This window comes from Meleagris gallopavo, chromosome 20 (assembly GCF_905368555.1).
Source record: "Meleagris gallopavo chromosome 20, MGAL_WU_HG_1.1, whole genome shotgun sequence".
Lineage (NCBI taxonomy): Eukaryota > Metazoa > Chordata > Aves > Galliformes > Phasianidae > Meleagris > Meleagris gallopavo.
The window spans coordinates 3,682,353-3,696,001 of NC_139423.1; the positions used below are offsets into that span (position 1 = coordinate 3,682,353).

Sequence of the window (13,649 nt, forward strand, 5' to 3'; positions counted from 1 at the left end):
CTTCCCTCCCCCACCGGCCGTCATTTACCCTCCTTAATGTTTTAGAGATTTTTCTCTTTTAGCCATTAATTATGTTTCCATTCCTCATCTCATGCTTGCTCTTTCCTCTGCGGAGCTGTGGTGGGGAGTAGTGCCAGGGTGAGACCCTGCGAGCTCCATGCCTGCCCTGGGGTCTGGCTCCTGTGTTCTTGGATCCCATCCCAAGCCTTGCCCTGCCATGTGCCCCAGCTCTATTGCTGCTGCATGCAGCCAGTCTCAGATTGGTCCTACCCAGGAACCGTCGTCTGCTGCGAAGTTCAGTCGTGCCCTGCTGCTGGGCTTTGGGGTTTTGGTGTGTATGTGCAGTCTGGAAGCAAACGAGATGTCCACACTGAAGCTGATGTTAGACCTGTAAAACAGGGGTGGTTTTCTCTGACCGTGAGCATGGATGGAGAGAATGAAAGGCTCAGTGGGCAGCAGGCTGGTGCAGCTCCATCTGGGCATGGCTAGGGATCAGCAGTGGGCTTGGCCATGGGCTCAGCCGGAGCCTCTCTGCCGGGTTTTATCCCCAGAAGCAATAAGGTGCCAAGGCCCCTGTTGTCCCCTGTGCCTGACCTCACTGTGCTGAGTTTGGGCTGCTGTGAGCTCCCCAAGCTCTGAATGTCAGGCAGCTGGGCACTTTAAGAGCAGAAGAATCTGAGCTGCTGAACGCCCCAGCTGCACAGGGGGGAAAGGGAGGGCTCTGTGCATCAAAAAGGACTCCAGAAACTCAGGACAGCTGCTGGGGATGGGTTTTAGGAAAGAGCCCGGCTGTCTGGGGTCTGCCTTACAGAGCAGGACAGGCTGGTGCTGGTACAAAAGGGGCTTTCAGTCTGGGTACATCCGAAAAGAGCCAGGAAGAGAGGCTGAAGGAGCAGGAAGGGCTCTGCCTCCTTCTGCCTGCTGGTCAGCTGAGGCACGCACCCAGACCTCGTGGCCATTACTCACCAGGCAGGGGTGGCATCTCCTCAGGGTGCCCAGCAGGTGAATGCAGGCTCATTGCTGATGTGGCTCTGGCCCCAGCACAACCTCTCAGGTGGAAAAGATGCAGTGCATGGCAAAAGCTTGGAGTCCTGTTCCCACTCTGACCCACAGGATGCTCCCGTGGCACAGACACCATGGCACCTCATACCTTGCAGCTCTGGCACAAGCAGCTGCGCCGGGGATGTGCCAGCTGCCCCCAGCTCCATGCCAGGACACGCAGCCCCCAGCTGCTGGGCTCAGCTGTGCTCTCTTGTGCTGAACCCTGTGTCCCAGAGGAGGTGGCTGGAGGAGGGCCATTCGCCTGACCAGACCCTGAAGGAAAGCAGTGGTTGCAACTCTGAGCTTCATTCGGGTGGAAGCAGTGGTTCTCTGTGAGAAGAGTGCAGGAGGAGCTCTGGTGGGGAACAGGAGCAAGAAATATTCGTTCCCACTTCTGTCTGCCCTCTCTCTCTCTTCCTCCTGTGTTCCCTGAGATGCATCCCCCATTCTCTTGCAGAGCTTAACGTTGAGTTTGGGGAGCTGATGACAGGAGGAACACAAGCAGCCCAACGTGGGGCTGGCTGTGCTCCATGCTCTGCTGGGCACAGAAACATGTTTTCAGAGGCGCGTTGGAAAATTCACAACTTTACTGTTGTTGTTTGAGAGCTTGTGAATTCCGTGAGTGTTGCTTTCGATGTTGGCTTATTCATCTGGGAAAACATGTTGTTCTTTGCGTCCTGCAAGTCTGTGGTGACTGGGAGGGAAGAGCAGAGAAGTTCATGCTTTTCATGCCAGCTTTCTGCCCTTCTGTGCTTCCCCAAGATGTGGACCTGTTTGTATCTGGGGTTCTGGGATCGCAGCGATGGGTTCAAAGGATCCCGAGTGAGAAGCGGAAGCCCTTCTGACCTGATGGTCTTTCTGGTCTCTGCCCATGGCCTCGCTGCCCACGCCTCCCATTGCTGTAGCTAGAAAGGTGGATGGGGGTGGATGATGTCAGTGCTTGGAGCTGTCACCCAAAGCAGAAGCTTGACGTGTGCTACAGCCACGTCTGGATGAAACACATCTCTGTGCTGATGCACAGTGATGGGTAAAGCAGTCTGAAATGTGCACAGAAGTGCAGCTCTTGTGGAGTTTTCTCCCCATCTGGGAGAGCTGTGTGGGTGCCAGGATCCCTAAGATAGCAGCAAGCTCCCCTCTGCTGCTGCAGGAAAAGCACAAGGACTTCAGAAGAAAGAAACAATTCAACTTTTCCACTCTTTTTTTTTTTTTTTCTCCAGCCTGGACCCCTAAGGCAAGCTTTGTCCTTAGAACTTTATTTTTCATTTAAAAGCTCCATTAGAGTTACCAAAAAAAAAAAAAGAGAGAGAGAGAACTTTCCAATCCACACAACTCCTCGTGAAGGACGTCTCCAAAAAGTGGGGACCCACCGCTGGGGGCACAGCCCCACTTGTCCTGCATTGGTCATTAGGGAGCCTTGGTGTAGATCTGTAGGGACAATGCTGAGCGCAGAGGCGGGGTTCAGAGGGACCCAGGGACCGCTAGCACAGCAGCCCTGCCACAATAAAGGGGCCAGGCTTGTGTGGATCAACAGTGAGTAATCATTTCCAGCTCCCTGAGCTGCACAGCAATTTAACTGTATGAGAAGATTAAAGCTGCAGGGAAATGTTTCCTTAAAACCAGCTGACACATTTGGGCTAGATTATGAGTAGTCTTTTTTTTTTTTTTTTTTTTTTTTTTTTCTTCTTCTTCTTTTGCTGCTGTTGTTATTATTTTTAACAGGAAAAGCGCCTACAGCCTGAGATACCAAATGGAGAGGCTGAATGAGAAACACAGAGTCCAAATCCACATGCTCAGGGCAGGTGCCAAAAATGAGATAATCTGGAAAAATGGAGTCCTGGAGGAGCAGGGACTTGGAAGGAGAGGAGCCTGTGTGCAGAGGGGATGCTTGTGTCCCATGGCAGGGATGCGTGGCCACGTGCTGGGTGTCTGCATGGGGATGGCAGCAGTGCATGCCCTGTCTGTGGCTGTGTAGGGAGCAGCTGGGGCAGCTCATCTGGTCTCATTTTGGGCTGTATTTGAAGCAGGAAGGAGGCTGGGTGATGTGGTTATGCCACATTGCTGACCATCCTTGACCATCAGGATGTTGGTCCTGAATCTGTGGGCTGCTGTTGCCTTCAGCTCAGGTCATTGCCATGCGAGACCCATTGGGGATGTAGGATTTTCTTTGGAGACAAATGCAAACAAGTGGAGAATTCACTGTCCCTCTGGGAGTCCCTGAGGGCCTGTAGGAAAAGCAGTGATCTCACCAGTGGGGTTCATCGTGCGAAGTAGTGGATTCCCATCGGAAATAGGACACTTCCCCCTTCCCTGTCCTGCCCTGTCTTCTTTGAAGCCGGATGAGGGTGAAACTGTGGTTGCTGAGCATCAGAGAAATCATGGCCCTTGCCCTTCTCAGCTGGCTCTGTGCACGAGGCCATGCAGCCATGTGCTTACACCCAGAAGCTTGCAGGGACTACATGAAGGCTGAGCTTCCTGGCCCAGGAGAAAGCAACCAGGTGTGCCTGTGACATCCTGCTGCAGTGCTGGTCCCACAACCTGGTGGGATCTGGGCTGTGAGCCCCATGCAGCTGCAGGGCCCTTCCTGCTGTACCCAACCCTCTGCCGGATGTGCAGCTCTGTCTGGGAGCAGTGGGTGACATGCACAGAGCAGACTGAGGGGTTGCTGTGTTTATTTTGTGGTATCTGTGTGTCTGGAGCCCATAGTGGTTGTGCTCTGGAACACACTCCCCACCCTACAACTCCTTTGGCATCCTCCAGCTTTCTCACATTTGGGTTAATCATCCCACAGGCTGATAAGGCAAATAAAATCCGTTATCTTGACCAAGATAAAACAAAGGGTTTGCTTTGATCTCTTACAGTAAGGGCTGGCCGCTGGTTGTGTGGCTTCTCCCTGTTGGCTGGGGGAGGTGGTGGTAGCAGTGGCGATGAACCTTCTGCAGGGAATAGCTTTTCTTCTACGCTATTTCTAGATCTGTGTCCCAGCCTGACATGTTTCTGTTGGCCAGTGGCTGGGAGGACACCGTAAGCTGGGTACGGTGCCAGCGCTGTAAACTCTGTGAGAGGAATTGAGGAATTGAATTGAGATTATATGGAGATTACTTTGTTTTGAGAAGATCAAACGTTGTCGTGTCCAAAGCAGATAACTTGACAGCAAGCCAGTTGTGTTCTCTACTCCTCCAGCAAACAAACAGAGCCACAAACACTTTTGCATTGTCCAAGATGTTGCAATGAAGTCGAAGTGAATGTGGCTATAAATGGAAGAAGCAGCTCTTCTTGGATTGCAGCCTGTGCTCAGACTCCACTGGACCCAGTTTTTCTTCCATCTGTTACAGCTTTTAGAGGAGGGACTTGGGGAGAGGGCTGCTTTCCTTCAGGTTTGTTGGCCTTTGTTTCATTTGTCTTCTGAACAGACCTGGGAGTAGAAGTTACCTGGATTTCTGTAGGGTCGCGCACAGGTATCTCAGTTGGTTGTCTTGTTTCAGCACATCATGGCGTGAAGGCAGTAGGAGAGACATATTGAAATTCGAGGCTGGACCAAAGGGACGGCTCCAGAGCATCTCACAAACAGCAGAAGTTTGCAGATGTTTATGTATTTGTGAAAAGCAAACAGTGTTAACAAGCTGTACGAGGCTGCTGTGCCAGCTCAGCAGTGACAGCACGGGGCTTTTTGCTTGCTGTCTGCTCCTTGACTTCTATTGCCTGCAGTTTCTTCTGTCGAAGCAGTGGGTTATTCTTTGCATAGCAAAGGCAATTTGTACAGCAGGGCTCAAAAATTACTAAAACAAAGCATCTTTCAACACCTTGAAGTTCAAAGACTGTTGATTCTTTAGCACATACAAGCAGAACCTTGGATTTATGCTCTGGCTGTGCAGCCCAAGAGGCTGCGTCCAGGTTGTGTGCGAGCTGGGTGGTCCCTGCAGCCCCTGAATGTTCTCAGAGGTCTGGATCTGCTGAGGCTTCCCATGGTGCAACTCCAGCACGGCCCTTGGCTTGAGTTCACAAGGGGTGCAGAAATATTTAGTGGGAGCTGAGATCCGAACTCCTTCTGCCTCTTTGTGGGTGAGAGAGAGCTGTGCAAGGAGTGCTCTCATTGATGCATGTGGTTCTGTCCATACGTGCTGAGCATCCATGTTGGCAAGATGAATTTTTCCCTTGTATATTATTTCCAGAGAGAAAGTGATCGAGGAGAAATAGGACTGTGCCCCAGTCCCTTGTTTCCAGCCGTGCTTTGCAGCCCCAGCAGACCTGCTCCTCTTGGGTCTGGTTGTTCTGCAAACCTCTTGCTGTGCACATTTACTTAAGTGCGTGGGTCAGGCTGCCTGTGATGCTTATCAGTGGTGCTTTAACTTTTTATGAAGGTTCTGTCTTCTCCCGTTTGCTCCTCTCTTGCTGTGCCCAGAGTGGGACACACATTCCTTCCTCGAAGAGAAGTTTAATTTGGGGAGACCTCAGCCAATGGATATTAGATGGGAATCCCAGAGGGTATGGTGCCTAGGAGGGGAGGGCTGTGATAAAAGTTAATAGTACGTAAGCTCTTTAAAGCAGCTTTCTCAGTTACAGCTGTCTTGCAGCTCTCGGCTCTTAAATTGCTTCTTAATAGTACCAAAGTGGTGGTGTCCTCTGAACCCTTCTCCATAGCTCTGGAGCGTGGAAATGAACTCAGGGTGGATCCCTATAACCAGCTCCTTTGAAGCTAGGAGCTTTGGCAACTCACTTTTTTCAGTAGTAGAAGTAAATTTGGAAACTGGGAGCCTGGAAAATGTTGAGAAGATGGCTCGAGGCTGGATTGTCAGGGTCCTACCTTTACTGTTTGCTTGCTCGTCACCTTGGGTGAATCTCTCTACCTGTTCCAGTTTCATCTTTTATAATAACGAGCAGGTGAATGTGGCAAGAGGGCTTGGATTCAGTCCTTGCAAGGAGTCCTTTCTCCATGCAAGAACTGGCACTGGGCTGAGCCCTTCTTGTGGAGGCAGGAGGAGGGCAGCTGCTCTGCACAGATTATGGGCTGGTTTTGCAGAAAGCTCCTGCAGCTGTCCAGGAGGAGAGTGAGGATATCGGATGGTTTCTTTATCAAAGCCCCCTCCAGTCCACTCTACTCTTCGGTCTGCTTTCTCCTAAATTTAAATATCAGCTGGTGCTCTCCAGAAGCCCATGTGTCTAGTCATTTATTTTCCTTTTCCCTGGATATCCCTGGGCAATAGAAAGCTGCTCAGGGCTGACAGTAAGTCCTTTGTGGTCACACCATGTCCCTGTGTAGGACACCATACTGTCCCCCAAAGCCCCAGGCTGTTTTCCTCCAGCACTCTGGAGTTATGTGACTCATTGAGGTTTGCAGCAGAAGGAAAGTAAATTCTCAACTTGCAGAAAAAAGCCTGGGAAAGGAACCCAGGAGCGCTCAAGAAAGCTGAAAAATCAAAGCAGAAAAGAAGAATTCATGTAATTTGGAAGTGAGAAAATGAGATTTGGAAGGTAACCTTTGGAAGTGTGTAAATGGGGGGGATGAATGCTGGGTCCTGGTTTGTGAGCAATGGGTGCTGCTGGTGCAGGCATTGGTGAGCAGTTTGGGATGCTTGCCCCACGTCCTCCCTTTTCCATCCTGTTCAGATAGGAGAGAATTGAAATTACCTTGCAGTTATCCAGATCTGCCCTGAGAAAAATGGACTCTATCTGAGCAGCATTTCTGTTAAAATATAATTGTTTAGACAAACTCTGGCTGAACTCACTTCCTCCTGCAGCCCAATGTGCTGATAAAATGGGGGTGGAAGTGGGAGACCGAGTTCAGCTGCTGCTGAGCCCTTTCTTGGGATCATCACCCCCCACCCTGAGGTCCCCGTGTGCCTCTTCTCCTGGCCTTGGAGGAGCCAAGAGGATGACTGGGGACAGCTGTGGGCACGGGCTGGGATGCGGCCATGGGAGAGGCGATGTGGGTGCTCATGTTGGGGTCTCCGTGTTGTGGAGTGGGACGAAATGTGAGCTCTTGCCCTACTGCTGGTGTTCCTACGGGAAGCCATCCTCCCTGCCCTATTTTGGGTAGCAAATGGAAGTTAATTAGCAGCGTAGGAGCGCATGCCCTGGGGTTGGGAGGTGAAGGGTTCCTGGACAGCAGCGAGGGAGCACTGGGATTTCCTCTCTGCTTTGTTGCTTCGTTTCCTGGGCTGAAATGTCTTGCAGAGGCCAAGCAGGGTGGATCAGGACCTAGGCTTTGCCCTGCCTCCACCTGGGGGAGCAGGAGGAGCAGCTTTGGGGTTATCTCAGCCTCCTGGCTGGGTAGGGGCAGCAGGTCTGTGGGATGCTCACTACTACAGTGAGCAAAACCAAAGCCGCTGCTTGGGATTTACTGGAGGAACAGAGCTGGGGAAGCCTCCAATCGTGACTGCAGAGACAGGGGGAATGGTGCTGTGACTGTGCTGGAGAACATTGCTCTGTCCCTTGGGGCGCAGACAGGCAGAGAACATTCAGTTTGTTTTTCCTTCTCATTTTTAGACATGCAAAAGTGATTTTTCTCTTTTATTACCGCTGTTGCTGCTCTGTGGCAAAGGGCATTGGGTAGGTTTCACAGGCTGAATTCTCCCTAGAAAAGCCCCTCCTCTGCTTTCACAGCTCCAGCTGCCAGGTCTGGTTTTCAAACAATTTGCAGAGGCCCAAATATTTGCGGGGCAAAGCTGTGCCTGCAGGAAATGGCTGCAGTTTCCGGCTCCAAAGTGGTGCGAGGGTTGGGACAGCCTGGGGTGATGCAGGACGTCCCACATCTGGAGAATGGACCTGAGGGCCATGCAGTGAAAAATGGGCAAACTGTGCCCTGCTCCGCTGGGTTTGGCTTTTGTGGGAAGAAAAATGTTGGCAGAATGATGTTCCATCAGAAAATGGAAGGGTTTTGCATCAGAATGGGAAGGCGCTGATTTTTGATGAAACGTTTGCTGCTGATGTTTGCTGATCTTCATCCTGAAGTGAAAGGGGAAGGATGGTGAGGATCTGAGTCACTCTGGGGCTGCAGTGGGACCTCCTGCATCTGTCAGCAGAACCAAGGCTGAGTTACTGCGGTGGAGGTGGTGACTGCTTCCAGCGCAGCGATTCCCCACTTGGTGTGGCTGAGCACCATCTATCTGGCCAGGCAGGGAACAGCAGCTGCCCTGTTGTGCATGCAGGGATGTGCAGAGATGGAGAAGAAATGGGAGAGGTTGTGAGCAACGAGGGCAGCAGTCCATGCTGGGTGTGCCTCCCTGGGTGATGCGGACAGGCTGATCAATGGGCTGAGCCCAATTGTATGAGCTTGAACGAGACCAAGTGTCGGGTCCTGCATCACTACAGACTTAGGGCAGAGTGACTGGAAAGCTGCAGGGAGGAAAAGAATCTGGGTGTGTGAGCTGACAGCTGGCCGAACGTGAGCCAGCTTTGTGCCCAGGTGGCCAAGAAGGCCAACAGCATCCTGGCATGCATCAGAAACAGTGCAGCCAGCAGAGCAGGAGGTGACTGTCTCTCTGTATGGGCACTAATGAGGCCACACCTCGAGTGCTGTGTTCAGCGTTGGGCCCCCCACCACAGGAAAGACATTGAGACCCTGGAGCATGTCCAGAGATGGGCAGTGGAGCTGTAAGGGGTCTGAAGCACAAGTCTGATTGGGAGCACTTTGACCTCCGGAGGAGGGGAAGTTGAGGCTGCGTTTAATCCTGAAAGCAGTCAGATGGCTGAAAGCTGTGCGCACAGCCCAGGGCAGGGCCAAAAGCAGCAGTGTCTGCTACTCTTGCATAATGCAAAGCAAAACCTCGAGGAAGAAGTTGAAGCAGTTCCCCACACCACAGCCCCGGGTTGATTCCCGTAGGGAACTGAGAGGGAGAGGAAATGTCCTTCCATGGGAGACTCTTGGAGCTATTGAGACACTTTGGCATTGCTGCATTCTGCTGAGCAGCTGCGGCAAGAATGCAGGGCTGCCGGAAGGAGGAAATATTGCTACATAAATTGCTGCACCATTGATTTATTTTTCTTCTTTCTGGCTGACCCTTGGGGTTCCCCCAGGGCTCTCCCCTCCGTGCCCCCCTTCCCATGGCTCCACAGAGCTGCAGCGCTGCAAGGCGCTCAGGAGCATCTGGGAAAGGTTTGGACGCAGCACATGGAGATGCTCTGCAGAGTCAGCACAGGGGCCAGAGGGCAGCACTCGTCCCTCCCCACTGCAGGGAGGCAGAGCTGCTCGCCAGGCATGCCTGAACGCTCCCGAATTCCAGATCTGGATCCGTTCTTGGGCCCCTCCACGATGCTTTGCCTTTGGGCCACAAACGGTCCAGCTTCGCCCTGTGGCTGAGTGGTGGCTGAGAACTGCTGGTGCTGCAGGGATGTGGAAGGTCAGCAGGGTCTGAGCCCCAGGAAAGAACAGGAGGTTGCTGTGGGCTCAGCAGGATGGTGAGCTTCATGGGCTTAGGGCTGGCCTTGGGGAGGTGAGGTTTGGGGATATTATGGGAGAGGGCACGGGGCAGTGGGGGCTACTCTTGTTTGTTAGGTACTTGTGAGAGACCCTGGGGACTGCAGGTGTGGAGCATCCCTTACTCCATGCCTGCAGCGAGTCAACCACCAGTCTGTGTGTAAAAGGGAGATGGAGCTCGAGGGGACCTTTGGTGTCCGATGGGTTTATGTGCAGGAGAGCTCTTCTGAACAAACCCTGTGAAAGGATCTCTTTCCACTGGATCAGAAAGAAGGGGCTGCTCTTGGGTTTGTGGGTGCTGTAAAGCTGGGAGTTAGCTATAGCAGAGCCAAGCACCTGCAGAGTTACCCCGAAACCAAAACATGAGCGAGGCATGCATTTTAAGACCCCATCTCATGCTCTTTCCTGCTGCTCTTAGTGCCCCTAAATAAAAAAAAGGGACTGGGAAATGTCCCTGTGGTGCTCACATTGTGGTTGAGCCCATCACATGTCCCACAAGCAGCCACCTGTGGTTGGCAGGGTTCTGGGCAATGTGCCTTGGTCCTGCCTCTCTGCCAGCCCAGGGGCAGCAGCAGGTCCTGTGGCCACTGGCGAGGGGCTTTCTTGGAGGGAGGCTGAACAGACCCCAGAGGGCTCCCATGCGGAAGGAAGAGTGCTTTGCCAAACCGTAGGAGGAATTCCCACGTTCCTGTTCCTTGCACTGCCTGCCAAACCCTCCTCCTTTCCACAAAAGCTGATGTATTTAGCTGGGTTTAACCTTTGCTCAAAGAAGTGAGTAACAAAGGTCTTTTACTTTTGGTTTCTGGATGTAAATTTACGATTCAGCGATGGTTTTGTACACACAGCACAATGCCATTGTGAGAAAAGCCGGAGGAGAGACAGAGCGAGCATCACTCAGGGGTTCCTTATTAACAGGGGCTTTCCGGCAGCCTGCCCACATCACTCTTCCTTCCTGCTCTGGCAGTGTCTGCCGGAGCAGTGTGAGGTGTCAGACAGCTCTCACAGCTTCAGCACAAGCAGAAGAGTGACGGCGTGGGGTTTGGTATCCCCAGTGCCTGTGGTCACTGCGCTGCTCTCCGCTCTGCTCTGCCCGGCTGCAGTGAGCACCCGACTCTGCATTGGAGGTGGTGAGTGAGGTTGGAGGGAGGAGAAATGCTCTTTGGCATTGCTGTTTTCTGTAGCTGAATGCTACAAGGTTCTGCCTCCTTGGGATTCCCGCATTTGGGATTTTCAGGGCACGGAGGACCTTTGGGGAATGGCAGAAGGTACAGCTGCTCTTGTAGTTTTCTGCCCTGGATAATACTGTCTTATCCTCTGGTTTGACTTGTATGCCACGAGCCTTGGTGGTGATAGCAGCTGTCCACAGTCACATAATCAGTTTGGCATTATGTATGGGGAACGCTGGGTGGGATGGGCATGATCCTCTGCTCCTGAGCACAGACAGATGCATCCCACCTCTTTGTACCCAGCCTCTGGCCAGGGGAAACCTCCCTGATTGAAGTCAGCTGAATGTAGGGCAGTGTGTGGCCTACAAGGAGCTGGGATGGCCACTTCCAATGCAGTCAGGCTTGGCTTCTGCGTTATTTCCAAGCCCAAACCCCTCTGCAACTAATTAGGACGCCCACATCAGTGACCCCGGTGCTCCTGACCACAGCCAGGCATGGGGAAGCTGCTTTGTGGAGCTGAAGTGGGGGCTTTGGAGGCTGCTCCCCTTAACCACCCTTGTCCCCCTGGTGTCCCTTTGGCCACGGGGAGCCCACAGGGCTGACTCCATGTGAGCAGTTCCTCCCTGGTGCTGTGAGCAGTGGGGAGCGGCAGGAGGTAGGGCTGAAGCCCTGTGCTCACAGCCCACGCACTGGGATTTGAGACTTTCCCAGTTGGAATTGGAGTAATTGACAAAAAAAGTAATGAGGCTTTGACTGCAGCAAGTGTAGCTTGTGGTATCGCAACCAGCTGGGGATGCTGGCCTGTGTGATAAGCACAGCTTCATACGGATCTGCAAAAATCTGTGCTCCATTAGCTCCTGCCCTCAGCACTCCCTGAAAGTTGCCCAAAAATTCCATCTTGGTGTAACGTAGGATACGCTCCAGCCTGCCCCGAGAACATCTGGTATCTGTGCATGGGGTGATATTAATCACAGTATAAACACAGCCAAGCGCTGAGCAGCAGAGCCCTCCCACCTCCCCCCCGTTAACCAAAGGTTGCAGCTATTTCCCAGTGCTCTGTGCCACGCAGGCTGCACGGTGCTGCACAGATCCTACTGGCTGCTTACAGGAGGAGGCACGCAGCCCTCCCTTGCCCTTCTTGCTGCTATCACAGTGCTGCACAAAGGGGAGATGCTGTTGTTGCTGTTTGGCAGCTGGAGGCAGGGCTGCAAAGCCTGTTTGTGCTGACGCTATCGTGTGTCTGCTCACTACTGGGGTGCTTAGGTTTGCTCCCTGTGCTCCAGGACATGCCATGGTTTCCTTTCAAGTTAGGGCACGGGCAGCATTTTTAGCCCCAAATTCCTCTGGAGCAGCCACTGACTGCACTGACAGTGCTGTCTCCATGACCCGAAATGGGAGCATGGCTCAGCTTTGCCCCACGTATCCCAAAAAGTGTGTGGCAGAGTTGTAAAAAAAAAAAAAAAAAAAAAAAAAAAGACAGAAAAAGATGAAAATGATGTCTCAAGCACCTTAACCACGGGGCTGCTTTGGGGGGAGGCTGCATGGGGCGGGAGGGGCAGCTGCTGCCTTTGATGTCGGAGGATTTCCCCACATTAGCTGCCCTGAGAGAAACCCAAGTGCTTTTTGTGTGTGGCTAGGATGGGGGGGAGCTGAGCTGCGTGTCCTTCTTGGGGAGAGTCAGGCAAAAGTTTGGAGAAGTTTGGGAGCTGCGGGGGCAGTGGGCCCACGTGCTCCGGAGGCGGAAGGCAGCTGGGAGCCACATTGCAGCATCCCAGGCAGTGCGTGTCCTCCCCTCCTGGTCCTTCTGGGTAAGTCTATGCCTGAGCTGTCCCAGCCTCAGGGACAGAGATCTGCACCCAGGGGCTGTGCTGAGGGATTCGCGGCACACGGGGATTGTGCGTCCCCTTGGGATGAGGGGAGAGCAAAGTGAAAGGGCATGGAGAGAGCAGTGCTGTGCTGAGCGGGGGTGGGAAGTGAGGGAAAATACCATGGGCATAGCACAGGCAGCGGCATGGGAAAGAGCTTTGTCAGGGCCTGCATTGAGGCTTTTCAGGGTGGAAGGCTGTGAGCGCTCCGTGTGGGCACCAGGCTGCTCCTGCCCATGTTTTGGGGCTGCTCCCTGCTCGGGTTTTGCCATGGGGAGGGAAGGCAGCAGAAGGGAATCACAGCGGGGCAATAGGGGCAACGTGGGGCTGTCTGGGCATGGTGCAAGGGATACCAGCCCAATGGGGGCTCCTTTTGCAGCACCAACACCTCTAGGTCCCAGCTCCAAGCTGACTGGGACCCCACGCTGTGCCCAAGATCACACGGCCCCAGCACAAAGGTGCTGGTGGTGCCAAGCTGGGGCTCCCAACAGAAGGGTGTGTACTAAGGTTGAGAGCCCTGCCCCAGCCTGGATGGGTCAGGTCTGTGTCCATGTGGGCAGTGGGAAGGGGCTGATGCAGCATCGCCTGCTGGGGTTGGGATCACTGCTGGCTCTATGGAGCTCATCACTGCCTCGTGCTCTGCCTTTTGGGAGTGTTGTGGTGATGGGAATTGTCAGAGCCAGGGAGGAGGGGATGCTTTTCCTCCTTTCTGTTTTTGTTTGTTAATATTTTAACAACAGCTCCTTATTCTTCTCCTGCCACTCGGGACAGCTGCTTGCACAATGGTCGTGGGAGAGCAGCAGCTTGCTCCGCTTGTTGGAGCTGCACAAGGGGAGTGCTCAGGCTCAGGTTTCTGGGCAGGGGGCTGGGCACAGCAGGCTTCTAACTGAAGCTGTGTGCTGAGTGCCCACAGGAATTGCTCCTTTTCTGCTGTACCCCAAGGACATGCTGTCACCCAGCATCTTCACACGCAGTAGTTTGGGGTTTTACTCCTGCCTGTGCCCTCGATGGGAAGTGCTTTGTGCTGAACTGCTCCAGAGCTTCCTTTCTAAACCCATCCCTTGTCTAAATCCACACAGCACCAGGGAGGAAGCATCCGGGCTGGACACGCTGGGGCTGATTCCATCCCTGGATCTGTGAAGGCTCTGCCTGCCCCAGCTGCTT

The 13,649-nt window shown here is 53.3% G+C and overlaps 1 protein-coding gene across 5 annotated transcripts in view; it reads left to right on the forward strand.

Annotated features, from left to right (window-relative positions):
* SEPTIN9 (septin 9) overlaps nucleotides 1-13,649 on the forward strand; it is a 95,552-nt gene that overhangs the window by 60,545 nt on the left and 21,358 nt on the right. The window lies entirely within an intron of this gene.